The following is a 14,288-nucleotide window of genomic DNA, read 5'->3' as shown; positions in this document are numbered from 1 at the left end:
TGATCTCTCTCTGTCAAATAAATAAATGAAATCTTTAAAAAAAAAAAAGAAAAAGCACAAAGTAATTACCTATGAAAATTGGAAGGAGCCAAATACTCTCTGAAAATCTAAACATAAATAGTAAAATTTCTTTTCTTTGGTTGAAGTACTTAATTTCTGTTATTTTCAATTTATATAAGTGATTATTAGTATCCATAAACCAATCTGGGAAGTACCTCCTTTGAATTGTTAGAGACCTATCTATGCCCTCCAGAAGAAAACAAATTATTGCAATTACTTTCCTTAGAAAACAATTTACAACTATACAATGGAAAAAGCTCCTAAAACTACTGGGCATTTGAAAAGAACTTATTATAGAAAGTAATAACACCACTGAAAGGAAAAAAGGCAATGGTATTTATTAAAAATGCTTATTATGAGGAACATAAAAAGGAAATAACTATGTACCACTAAGTGTTTGGAGAAGACACTCTGCTGGAAATCTGAGTAATTTTGTGATAGCCTTTTCAGTGCGGTAGGGCCTTCTCAGAGTCTTTTGCCTTATGGTCACTGAATTTTATCCGTTTTTAAAAATCCATTTTAAGAGAATTTTTTCTTCTTTTAATAAAAGGATGAACTAGTTAACAGTTCTGGAAATTATTAAATCTTGTTTATATAAATGTCAGAAGCCCTATTTGTTGACTTAATTGCCTAATTTCAATGATATAAATAGCCTTTTCCTCCTTTCTTTAGCCTGATTTAAACAGTTGTGTAATTATTCTATCATTTAGTAACTTTAGTACAGACTACAAAAACAGGCTAATGGATACCAGAAATTCAGTTTCTTTTCTTTTCCACACTCCCCATTATGTAGAGCAATTTATTAAAGTCAAGAGACTTGACTTAGGGGAGAATCGCCATGTGTTGAGATAATTCTTGGTATAGAAAGTATTCCACTTTGGGGTCCACAGAATTTGGATCAGATGTGAACAAATTCTCAACACTACAGACTCAAACACGAGAAAATACCAAAAACCTCAGGATAAAGGACCAATCACAGAAGACTCACAGATTAGATTATATCTGTCATCTACCATCCAACAGAGAATAGATGCTTGTGAACCACCACCCAGCAGAGATCATTTCTCAATGTGCATTTCATCAAAGCAAAACCAGAATTCCACACTGATACCACTGATGGGGAAAAAATAATTGACAGTATATAAATGAGAAAGACGACGATTTATCTAAGAATTACACATAGTATGTAAAAGTCATAGAGCCCAATTTCTGCTCCTGAGGTTCAACAGAAAAATCAAGGGAACGTGAACCAATGGCTGTAACACAAGGTGCCCCTGTCAGATGCAGAATTCTCTTGGCTAAAATGATGTGTCTCAGCTATGTTTTTTGTGGAAATAGCTGCCAAAAACTGTAAAGGAAAAATACAGTGTTGAGTGATGGTTGATTTTATGTGTTAATTTGCCTAGGTCGCAGCACCCAGATATTTGGCCAAACAATATTCTAGATGTTCCTGTAAAGGCATTTTTAAGTGAGATTAACATTTAAACTGGTAGACTTTGATTAAAGCAGATTTTAGTCTATTGATTTAGGCCCTCCATAATGTGAGTGGGCTTCACCCAGTCAAAGGCCTTAGTAGAGAAAGACTAACCTTCCTAAAAGAGAAAATTTTGTCAGCAGAATGCCTTTGGAGTCAAACTTAGCCTTTTGTGGGTCTCTAGCCTGACATCCTATCCTGCAAGGCCAAAGCCTCCACAGTTGTGTGATCCAATTCCTTAAAATAAGTCTCTGTCTTCCTTACTCTATGATCCATCTATTTTATCGATTAGTCTATCTATCTGCCTACCTACCTGTCTACCTACTTACCTACCTACTTATCTGAAGTGCTAAGGATGAATTAGTATGTTGTATATATTAGTTCTGAATTGATTGTTTATCTGGAGAATCCTGACGAATACAGACAAGATACTAATTCACCCTTGCTATTTATAGAGAGAGGGGAAGAGGAAAAAACCTCTGGGACTAGTGAGTTTCTTCTCCCTCTGGGTAAACTGCTTGGCACAAAGAGGACACGCTAGCCAGTCTTCTCTGCACTGGTTGACAGGGCTCCACAGAAATCAATTACAGGTATATAAAAATATCTTGGTAGTTTAGTAGAGGAGTAGATGCAGAGATATCCTACTGCTTAATGCCCACCATGTCATCTGTTGTACCTCCCTGTTAGTTAAGTCAGGAGGACAACACTCCCCTTATTAGATGACCAAAGATAATTGTTTAGAAAGTGTGTTGTGCTAGCAAGAGTATGAGGAAAAGAATTCTCCTAGTTAGAAAAATAAATTGAACTATAGATTGGTACCATTACAATTGATGGCAATTTACAGGATTTATTATTTACATTAAAAAACGTACTGTAACCACTATGACAGAGCAATTGCACTTATAGGACTCTATCCTATACAGATACTTGTACCAAAAAGAGATGGGTACACAGATGATGACCGCAGGATTATCTGATTATTGTAAGATCAACTTATTTTTATTTAAAAAAATTTTTTTTAAACTTACTTATTTAACAGACAGAGATCACAAGTAGGCAGAGAGGCAGGCAGAGAGAGAGGGGAAGGCAGGCTCCGTGCTGAGCCGAGAGCCCAATGTGGGGCTCAATGTGGGGCTCGGTCCCAGGACCCTGAGCCACTGAGGCACCAGATCAACTTGTTTTTAAAAATAAAATATAAAAGTTTAAGTAACAGTACAAAGAAATGCTTTCATCAAAAATAATGCAGAAGATAATGATAACAATGCTCACAATTCCACTGATAGCATTATTGACTGAACAATTACTAAATACAGACACATCCTGCAAGATGCTATTATGAAGTTGAAAAATTGAGGTACATAAAATTTGTCACTAGCCCAAAAAAACAAGATCCCATCCCACAAAACATGCTCTTCAGGACAGATTATATCAAGCCTCTCTTGTTCCTTGTTTCTCAGAACTTATCTGTCTCCTATGTTTCTTCTGGCAGATCTTCGGGGAGGTGAGGGGAGCTCCAGAAGGTGCCCTTATATCACTTGAAGGGAGGGAAATGAGGTATTTTGCAGTTTTCTTAGGCGAATCTGCGAAAACCAAACCTATGTAAAAAAGCTCCACACCGTCCCTGGGTGGGTTTGAACCACCAACCTTTCGGTTAACAGCCGAACGCGCTAACCGATTGCGCCACAGAGACACAACGTGCTCTCTTTTTCCTTATAATAGTGATTCCTCCCGAATCGCAAATGGCCACCAGTCCCTGCTGTGTGATCGGGCAGGCTCCAAAGCCTTGGAAAACCGGAGATTAGAGCAACAAATCAAGTCGTCTTTCGGGTTTGAAACCGGTGCATTGGGTGATTCCCAAACTGGGGAAAGCAAATGGCCTCGCCCCGCCTTGCCCCTCAGAAGCCAGAACCTTTGGAGACACCCGGACCGCGGCCCCGCCAGCCCTCTAAGCCCTAGGCTGGTCGAGGGGGGCCCAAGGGAAGCTGAATACCCAGGACACTCAATTAGGACTGGCTGAATTAACGCATTTTAGAGTCTGAGCATATAAAGGGACAATGGCTACACCACATGTATATATGTTATGAGTATGTTATGTATACATAAATATATAAAAATATAGAATATTTAAAATATACAAATATATATAGAATATATAGACTATATATAAAAATATAGATAGATAGAATATATAGACTTTCTCTCTCTATGTATAGACTCTGATGAACTCTGGTCCTCCAGCTGCAGCCGCCCCCCAGGAAGTAGCCTGCTAGAAGTCTGCTGATTTGTAGAAAGACAGGCTTTTAACTCCAATAACAATCCAGGAAGCTAAAAAATAAAGTTGTGGGGGACGCCTGGGTGGCTCAGTTGGTTGGACGACTGCCTCCGGCTCAGGGCGTGATCCTGGAGTCCTGGGATCGAGTCCCGCATCAGGCTCCCAGCTCCATGGGGAGTCTGCTTTGCTCTCTGACCTTCTCCTCGCTCATGCTCTCTCTCAAATAAATAAATAAAATCTTTAAAAAAAAAAATAAAGTTGTGGAACAACTGGCTCAAAATGGCCAGGATTTGATTCAACTTAATAATTAATTACTTCCCTAATTTTTATCCCCATTGCAACCTAGGACCACCCTGAGAAAGTCAAATATGCCCGCTAACCAGTCATACAGGACACTCAGCTTCTAGTTACCTACTTACAGCTTTCCCATGCCAACAGCCTCCAAGGAGGGCACACCTTAAGTCCTCCCTTTTTCCTACTATAAAACTTTCCCACTCCCCTGCAGCTTTAGACTCTTTTAAAACTCAAGCAACCATGGCTGATGGCCTTGCTTTAGCAAGTTCTGTATAAACAGTCTTTACTTTTCTCCTTTGGTCTTCATTTTTTCCCCCGTACATTGTCACTGTTAAGCTTTTAATCCTTTGAAGAACTCTGAGAACTGAAATAGAAAAATGTTTTTAAAAGGGGGAAGTTCTTTTCTAAAAAGATTTTTTTCTTTCTTTTTTAAAGATTTTACTTATTTATTTGACAGAGATCACAAGTAGGCAGAGAGGCAGGTAGAGAGAGGGGGATAGGAAGCAGGCTCCCTGCTGAGCGGAGAGCCTGGTGCGGGCTCGATGCGGGTCTCGATCCCAGGACCCTGGGATCATGACCTGAGCTGGAAGCAGAAGCTTTAACCTACTGAGCCACCCAGGCGCCCCTAAAGATTTTATTTTTGTCAACTGATTTCGAAGCCTGCAATGTCCCATGGGCTGGGCAGCAGAGGGACTTACAGCGCACCATCTGTGCAGCTTAAGCTCCAGGGCTCAATTCAACCACGTTCCGCATTCTGTCTTCAGTGGGGTCCATAGGGTCAGTGTGAGGGAGCAGGAAAAGGGTCGAGGCCAAAAGGGAACCTTCAGGAGACTGGAAAGAAGTAGGAGAGGCATGATTGAAGACAAGGAGACCTCCCAAGAGGCTTGTGGAGATGCACTGGCCAGATCCTGAGAGATGAGAATGGTTTTTTATTTTGTATCAGAATGGGGAGAGAGAAATGGAGAAAGAGGACCTGACAGAGAGAAAAGTGCAAGAACCTATAGTTGTTCAAGAACAAAGCAAGAAAATATTGTGAATATTTTGCATCAAAAATATTAAAGGACACACACCAATTGCCAGCATCTTTGCTGTGTGCTGTGCTGGTATAGTGGTTAACACCCTGCATTGTGGTTGCAGCAACCCTGGCTCGAATCTGAGCCACAGCGGTATTTGGCCTTTGTGAAGGCTCTTTGTGTTGTGCACTTAAGACCCTGATTGTGTTCTACATGAATTAGACTTCAATATGTACAATTAGAATGAAAGTTGGGTTGGAGGGGCAGAGAATGGTATGGAAATTGGGTTTTATTAGATTTTATTGTACAAACTCATAAAAAGCTCGTCATAGTGTCTAAAAAGACCCCATCAACAACTGCAGTTTTTCAACCAGAAAAACGTTCATGTCTACACCGTTACATAAGTGGAAGCTACAGATAGCTCTTTCTCTTTTGGGATAGCTCTGTGCATGCTCAGATATAGAGCATGGTTCTGAAAGACAGAATACCTGACCCCAGTTTAGTGCACAGTAGGGTTTCCTCCCCTTATAACTGCAAAGTATTAGGGAGACAGCGCAAACCTTGATCTTAGGCCACAAAAAGTGGTAAGGGGATTAACACCAGGGCTAAAACATGTACCAAATGTATTCAAGAAAGATGCCAGATACTGCCATGACTCAGATTCGAGCCGAGGTTGCTGCGGCCATAACACAAAGTACTAACCACTATTAGAACACAGCACACCATATACCTGACTTCATCTGGCGTGCCTCCTTTACATCATATTTTTGATGTACAAACATCCACACCTAGTTAAAGCTATACAAAATTTCCATCAGCCCAGAAACATCAGTACAGCCCTTTCCAGCCAATTCCCACCTACTTGTGCTGTGCTTAAGCAAACCATTCTGATTTTTTTTTGTTGTTTTGAAAGGGCCTTATTTATGTTTTAGCAACAAGTTAGATAAGTAACTTTGTTAACTGGCAATCAAGATTTTGAGCCCAAGAGAAAAGAAAAAATCACAAGACCCCAAACAGGCACAATCATTGTTATTTTAAAAAATTAATTAATTTTTTTAAAGTAATCTCTACACCCAACATGGGGCTGGAACTCATGATCCCCGAGATGAAGGATCTGATGCTCTACAGACTGAGCCAGCTGTCCCAAATCACCGTTATTTTTTTAAAAGAAGATGTATTTATTTATTTTTGATAGAGATGGAGTAAGGTGGGGGTAGGAGAGAGGGAGAGAGAATCCTGAAGTAGACTTCCCACTGAGTGTGGAGCCCAGCTCGGATCCAATCCCAGGACCCTTAGATCATGACCTGAACCAAAATCAAGAAACAGTGCCTCGACCCATGAAGCCACCCAGGCACCCCACAGTCATTTTCTTTTCTTTTCTTTTTTTTTTTTTTTTAAAGATTTTATTTATTTATTTGACAGAGAGAGATCACAAGTAGGCAGAGAGAGAGGAAGGGAAGCAGGCTCCCCGCTGAGCAGAAAGCCTGATGTGGGGCTCGATCCCAAGACCCTGGGATCATGACCTGAGCCAAAGGCAGAGGCCTTAACCCACTGAGCCACCCAGGCGCCCCCCCCCACTGTCATTTTCCAATGAACGTTTTATATATACAAAATAAATTAAGTTACAATGTACTATATAGCACTGTGAACTGAACTAATCTAAAAGCGACATCACAAAGTTCCATGATTATCCAGAGTATCCAGGTTTTTATCTTTAATACCATTCCCAGAAGGCGCTGATTCATTAATAATCCACTAGGGTCTTTTTTTTTTTTTTTTAAGATTTTATTTAATTATTTGAAAGACAGAGATCACAAGTAGGCAGAAAGGCAGGCAGAGAGAGAGGAAGGGAAGCAGGTTCCCTGCTGAGCAGAGAGCCCGATGTGGGGCTCGATTCCAGGACCCTGGGATCATGACCCGAGCTGAAGGCAGAGGCTCCAACCCACTGAGGCACCCAGGCGCCCCTCCACTAAGGTCTTTTAAAAACACCCACAGCTGGCTTGAAGGAATTCCCACTGGCATGAGTTGTGATACTTCGAGTATGAGAAAGAACTGTGATTTTTGTTCAGGGGTCAGTAAACTATGGTCTGCTGGCCAAATCCACACACAGCTTGTTTAGTAAATAAAGTTTTATTGGAACACAACCATACTTACTCATGTATGTATTATCTATGGCTGCTTTTGTAATCCAATGGCAGAGTTGAGTAGTTTCAACAAAGCCTAAAATACTTACTACTGGGCACTTTACAAAAGAAAGTTTGCTGACCCCAGTCTAGTGGATTGACTTAATTAAGTAATATTGGAGTCGGTGAAGTCATTTGCATGCTGAAGTATTTAAGTTCTATGTAACTTACTTTAAAATGGTTCAAAAAAACATATAATTAAGTAGATTAAAAGGTTCTGATTTCTATCTCCAGCGGTTAATGTTGACTATTTCTAAAATTCACAGAAGTGAATGTATTTTTTTTTTCTGAGATGCATCCATGCTGTTGAGTTTATTATTACAGTGTTCTTGATGAATGTTTTTCCTGTGCTTATACTGCTGTTGATGGATACTTGGATAATTTATAGTTTTGGCCATTGTGAACAAGGTCCTTACATATGTGCATTCATTTTGTGAGTATATACTTTGTAGTGAAATTGTTGGGTCCTGGGGTTGGTGTAAATTTAACTTTATTAGGAACAGCCAATTTTCCAGAATGTGTGATTTTACCTTGTCAACAGCAATGAGGTATAGTTACTCTATAATCTTGTCAGCAGTTGGTGTTCTCCCTCTTTAGAAGTTGCTGTGAGCGCATAAAAGTAGTATCTCACTGTGGTTTTAATTTGTGCTTCCCTAATAAATAATGATAGAAGTAAGCATCTTTCCTTATGTCTTTTGGCCATTTAGAAATTATCTTTTGTGAAGCAAGCCTATTCTGGCATTTTGCTAATTTTTAATGTTTTGGCTTTTATTATTGATTTCTAAAAGTTCTCTGTCCATTCAATTTGAGTCATGTTCAGATAAGAAATCTGCAAATATCTTTTCCTACTCTATGGATTGCCTTTTTACTTTCTTATGGTGTTTGTTTGTTTTAAATTTATTTGACACAGAGAGAGAGATCACAAGCAGGCAGAGAGGCAGGCAGAGAGAGGGGAAACAGGCTCCTGGCCAAGCAGAGAGCCAGATGCAGGGCTCGATTCCAGGACCCTGAGATCATGACCTGAGCCGAAGGCAGAGGCTTAACCCACTGAGCCACGCAGGTGCCCCTCTTATGGTGATTTTTGATGCACATAAGTTTTTACTTTTGATGGAATCTGATTCATTTTTTCTTTTATTGTTAAGGTATCTTACTCTCTAAGACATCTCTCCTGCCCAAGACTGTAAGTACATTTTCCCATATTTTCTTCTAGAAACTTTAATGTATTAGTTTTCAACTTTAAAAATTGTGATTAATTTTCTGACCTCAGCACAATACTTAACCACTTCGGCATAAGAATCTTTAGCTTGCTTCCAGATCACAAATCTCTCAGAAATTTTTATAACCTTTGATGTAAAAACATTCATAATAGTTTCCTGTTCTGCTCTTTGTTGACTACAGATCTTTGTGTTTCTATCGCTCACTCCTTTTGCCCTCTTTTTCCTTCTCTCTTATCTTCTCACCTCTACCTACATCTGAGAAAATCAGAAATACATAAGACCGAGAAGAAGAAAGATCTGATCTATCTGTGCTCAGGAGCACAGGCTCTAGTTTTAAAATCTGATTCTGTCCTTGTATGGCCTTGGAGAACTCAAATTTTATGTGCCTCACTTCTTTCTTCTGTAAAATGGGGCTGATAAGGGGTGCCTGGGTGGCTCAGTGGGTTAAACCTCTGCCTTCAGGTCAGGTCATGATCTCAGGGTCCTGGGATCAAACCCCAAATTGGGCTCTCCACTCAGGGGGGAGCCTGCTTCCCCTCTCTCTGTGCCTGCCTCTCTGCCTACTTGTGATCTTTCTCTCTGTCACATAAATAAAATCTTTTTTAAAAATGGGCTAGTAAAAGTAGCTACTTCATTCTGTTGTTGGCTGTGCCTGAATTTAGTAGCTGCTCAATAATATCATAATCAGGATCATCATCCCCATTGTCATTATCCTCTGCATTATTTTTGAAAATAATTGTGCTGATATTTTGCACTTTAGTTTTGCTTCTCCTAGAAATTCCTGTGAATGGAATCATGGAGTATGTATGCTGTTGTATTCTGCATAATGTCTCTGAGTTTTATTTATATTGTGGAGTATATAAAAATTTGTGCCTTTTGGGCGCTGAGTGGCTCAGTTGTTAAGCGTTTGCCTTTGGCTCAGGTCATGATCCTAGGGTTCTGGGATAGAGCCCCATATCTGGCTCCCTACTTAGTGGGGAGCCTGCTTCTCCCTCTCCAGCTGCCCTGTGCTTGTGTTCCCCCTCTAGCTGTCTCTCTCTGTTATAAATAAAATCTTCAAAAAAAAAAAAAAAGTCTCATGACTTTTTATTGCTGAGTATTATTCAATTATATGGATATACCACAATCTGTTTATCAGTGTCCTGATAGTGGACACTTGAGTAGTTTCTAGTTTGGGCTATTGAGAATAAAAACACTATAAATGTTCTTGTTACAATCTTTTTGGTATGGACATATGTTTTCAGTTCTCTTGGAAGAATATCTAGGTGAAGGATTTTATGGGAATAAAGGGATGTTTATGTAAATTTGTTTAAATGTATAAGAAACTATAAAGCCAAAATGGCTACAACACATTCCTACTAAAAATGTGGGAGAGTTCTAGTTGTTCCACATCTTCACAAAGATTCGGTGTTTTTCACTTTTTTATCCGTGCTACTGGGTGCAGTGGTATCTCAAAGAAGTTTTAATATCTATATCCCTAACTAGTGATACTGAGCACTCGTTTATGTGCTTACTGGCCATTGGTATATCTTTCTGTCTGAAGTGTTTAAGCTTTTTCCCATTTTTAAAAAATGGGTGTTTCAGTTTCTAATATTGATTATAGGAGGTCATTTTATATTCTGGAGATGGGGTCTTTGTCAGATACGTTCTGTGAATATTTTGTCCCTGTCTGTGATTTGGCTCTGCCTTTTCACTGAATGGTATCTTTAATGAGAAGACATTTTTAATATTTTAATTATTTTATAATTTTAATGTTTAATATTTTAAGTATGACTGTTGTTAAAGTCTAATTTAATATTTAATTAGACTAAATTTTAATATTTTAAAAGTCTAACTTATTATTTTTATATTTAATATTGTTAAAGTCTAACATCATTTTTCTTTTTTATGTTTTTGGTGTGTGATATTTATTTTGCTTACCACCAGGTCATAAGGATAGTCTCATGTATTTTCTTCTAAAACTTTATAGTTGTAGTGTGTATGATTTGGTCTATGATCCAACTCAAATTAGCTTTCATGTATACTGGAAAGTAGGGATTGTAGGTTTTTTTCACCATGTAGATATCTTGTTCCAATGCTGTTTGTTGAAATGATAGTCCTTTCCCCACTGAATTGCTTTAGTGTCTCTTTTTGGAAAATAATTTGACCAGAGAAGGGAGGTCTATTTTACATGTCTCAATTCAATTCTTTTGAATTGAATTTGTACCCTTCTGCCACTCCCACACAGTCTTGTTTATAGTAATAAGCAGCTTAATAGTAAGTCTTAAAGTCTTCCAGGTTTGATTTTTTCAGAGCTCAATAAATTTTGAAATGTGTACATAAAGTAGCCACCACACAAATAAAAATCTGGTCACTTAACTTCTCTCATTTCATTGTAAGACATAGGTCCTCACATATTATATCTGATCCCTTTGCCAAAGACCCTCTATTGCAGCTCCCAGAAAAAATAAATCTCCAGTTTCCTTTAGAGACAAAATGTCTGCAACACTCAACCATGAATCTAGATTCTTATTGGAAAAAAAAGTTCATTTTCCACGTGTTTGACTAGAGCAAACTTTTCTATTATTTATGACCATAAATACAATGTTTGGTTTGGAATTCTCTTTTCTTTGTGGGGAGATCAAATTCCCAGGAGGGCCTCTAATTAACTGGACTGATAGTTGTTGACCATGAGGTTGAAATTGGAGGCTATGTAAAAATTGACTTTTTAAAAATTGCATTAGAAAAGATTAGGGAGAGATGATGAGAAAAGGTGTAAGGAAGAGTAGGTTGGAACTAGAAAGTCGAATTTTGGTTCTTGCAGGGATTGTCAGGTTTTATAGAAAGAGAAGTTAGAGGTTACCTATCCAAGGGGGAAAACACCTTTAGTGGAAACAACCACTAAATACTGGCCATTAAATACAGGCCATTTTATGATGCTTTCCCATTTATACATAATTTCTTTCCCATTTTTGTAAAACTGGCAGGCTTCATGTGCTTGTTATATAACTTTTAAAATGTGTATTTAAATTAAAGCCTATGAAAATTAAGCTATTCCTCACAAACGTCCTAAATTTATCTTAAATTCAACCAAAGATGCATTTAAAATAACATAGGCCCAGCCTAAGAGAGAAACCCACCTGGCTGAAGTGCAGTTTCTGGGAGTGTGTGATTCTCAGCTGTGACTGCTTTCTCTAGTTTCCCCCACACCTGGAAGACCTCATTCAAAACCTACCAGAAACCGTGTCTTCTGTTAAGAGATTTTAAAGTACTCTTACCTCAAGGAAGGGCATTAAAAATAAATTTACCAGTTGCATCCCTGGAATCCACAGAAAGCCCAAGGGGGAACACGTTCAAATGCCCAAAGGAGCAGGGGCTGCTTACTCTCGGGTGGCCGGGCCAAGACTTTGGCTCCCACTGGGGAGAGGGACTCGACTCACCGTCACCCGCGACCGGACCCCGATTTCATCTTCATGCGGTTTTTAGATGAGGAAAATCGCATGGAGTTCTTCCTTTCCCTCGGCTCTGTTTCCACCTCTCGCGTTCTGTCTCTTCCAGAGCGTTCTGGGAAGCTAATATCGGACAGGACCGAAAGGGGAGGCTGCCCTTCTCCTCCGGGTCCCTCCCGTTGGGGCGTCTTGGGTGCTCAGTCCGGCCGGGACGTTAGGGCACGCGGGTGCGGACTGCGGGGCCGCGAGTGCAGCGGGCGCGGAGCCCGCGAATTCGCCGCCGCCGGCCGCGCGCATCACGGACCTGCGCGTCGCAGGTCCGATCTACTCCATCGACGCCGCCCGCAGTTGGCATGCCGGCGCACGCAGGAGTGCGGGCCTCCGACCCGCGAGAGGGGCCGCGCTGAGGGGCCCGGCCCTGCCGCTGCCCCTCGAGGCGGGGCGGGGGAGAGGCTCCAAGGCGGCTCAGCCCGGGGTCCGAGCGTAGTCCTCGCCGCCGGTGTCGGGAGAGTTGTTCGCCACAGGCGGGCCGCAGGGAGAAGAGCGTGTGGCTCCGAGACCGCGGCCGAGAAGAGAAGAAACACGCCTTCGAACAGAGCGGTTCTGCGGCGCGGGAGAAAGGCCGGCGTCGAAAAGGACTGTTCCGGCCGAGCGTGCAGCGCAGCGGCTAAGGTAGGGGGGAAGCGCAGGGCGGCGGGTTGTAGGGGGGCGGGACCCCGGGTCCGGTCCGGGCCGCCGAAGCTTCTTGAAAGCGGTCTTGATCCGCGCCGCGTGGGTTGCTGCGTCCCCCGGAGTCCACCGGCTGATGTTGGGGACTCCGGGGTGTTAAGCCGGGCGCCTTGCGCTGCCGGGTCCTCTTCAAGACTTGGTGTTGGCGCGCGGCCACCTCATGAAGGCGCGTTCTCAGGGCGATTCTGAGCGGCTGCCAGGCGGGGTTTGGTGCCGGGACGTGTGGACCTGGCAGGGGGGCCCGGGGCGCGTCTGCCGTCCCGCCGAGCTATCGGTCTTTCTTGTGGGGCTCTTTTTTTGAGAAAGCAGGGAGGGAATGGACTTAGGGAGAATTCTTTTCAAGAGCGCGAGGCAAGGTAAAGGCAGATCCGGGAGGCTTTTCTAGCGAGATCAGGCAAGGGCTAACTCCTCTCAGAGGATTTTTAAGATAGGAGCTCCTGCGATTCCCTGGTGGTCTAGTGGCTAGGATTCGGCGCTTTCACCGCCGCGGCCCGGGTTCGATTCCCGGTCAGGGAATGGTTCGTTGTCCCCGCGTATATTGATCTGTATGTGTTTTGTTTCTCTTCCTAAGACTGGCGGGAAAATAGAGCTCACTATTTATTGAGGCTACATTCCCGAAAGTAGAACTGCTAAATGAAATGGAGAATTTCAGACTCTCCTCTTTACTACCCACAAACCTGTAAGCACCAATTATGTGCCGCAACTTCTATGATACTTCATTCCCCCACCGCGCATTTAAAACTAGCACTATAAATTATCTGTGTTTTAAATATAATCTCAAACTTTATTTACCATCAACCAACCTCTTCAGAGTTACTTTTCCCATAGCCTTTGAGTCCACAAGGGACAAATAAACTGGAAGAATTGCCTATTATTCAGCGATCTTGAAGTCTCCATGTTCTGCTCGGGTGTTTACTTTTTCTTCCACGTAAGATTAGTTGTGGTAAACGTTTAAGTCTGGACTTTTTGCCTGAGTGGTCTTGCGGATTCTAAATTTTGTGGCTATGGAGCTGTTACTTGAATAGTTTCATGGGCATATTTCACCTTGAGGAACTTGGGGAAGTGGTGCACAGGAGGGTCCCTAAATCCATCTTCGGAAGTGTTGGGAGAAATAAATGAGCACCAGAAATGAAGATGACAGCTTCTGAAGACCTAACAATGGTTGGAAGCAGAGCAGATTTTTAAAAACCAGAGAGAAGTTGTTTTAATAATTCAGTGTTCGTTTTGATGGCCACTTTATTTTTTTAAAAGGAAGATAGGAGTTATCTCACTCTTAATTTCTGCTCGGTCATGATCTCAGGGTGGTGGGATCCAGCCCTGCCTAGGGCTACATGCTGGGCCTGGATCCTGCTTAAGAGTCTCTCTCCCTTTTCCTTTGCCCTTCCTTTTGCCCACCCCTAACACCCTGCTCAGCTCTCTCTCTAAAAAAAAAAAAAAAAAAAAAGGAAGATAAGAGTTATTTTATTATTTTATTTCAGTTTTTAAAAAATTTAAATTCAATTAATCAACAAATAGTACATCATTAGTGTCAGATGTAGAGTTCAATAATTCATCAGTTGCTCATCACACTAGGTGCCCTCTTTATCGCCTATCCGGCAATTACCCCATCCCCCCCCCA

General features: G+C 41.4%; 1 protein-coding gene and 2 non-coding genes across 3 annotated transcripts in view; 2 read left to right on the top strand and 1 right to left on the bottom strand.

Moving 5' to 3' along the window:
* Nucleotides 1-3,150: 3,150 nt before the first annotated feature.
* Nucleotides 3,151-3,224, bottom strand: TRNAN-GUU. The gene has a single exon. It is a non-coding gene; the product is annotated as a tRNA-Asn (tRNA).
* A 9,341-nt stretch (nucleotides 3,225-12,565) lies between these two features.
* FCGR1A (Fc fragment of IgG receptor Ia) overlaps nucleotides 12,566-14,288 on the top strand; it is a 25,231-nt gene continuing 23,508 nt past the window's right edge. The window contains exon 1 of the mRNA XM_044239165.1: nucleotides 12,566-12,613. The gene's annotated coding sequence lies outside the window, so the exon portion shown is untranslated. The remainder of the gene's footprint in view (nucleotides 12,614-14,288) is intronic.
* TRNAE-UUC lies at nucleotides 13,115-13,186 on the top strand. The gene has a single exon. It is a non-coding gene; the product is annotated as a tRNA-Glu (tRNA).

This window comes from Neovison vison, chromosome 2, assembly GCF_020171115.1.
Source record: "Neovison vison isolate M4711 chromosome 2, ASM_NN_V1, whole genome shotgun sequence".
Classification (NCBI taxonomy): Eukaryota; Metazoa; Chordata; class Mammalia; order Carnivora; family Mustelidae; genus Neogale; species Neogale vison.
This window is presented reverse-complemented; position numbering and strand designations above follow the sequence as displayed.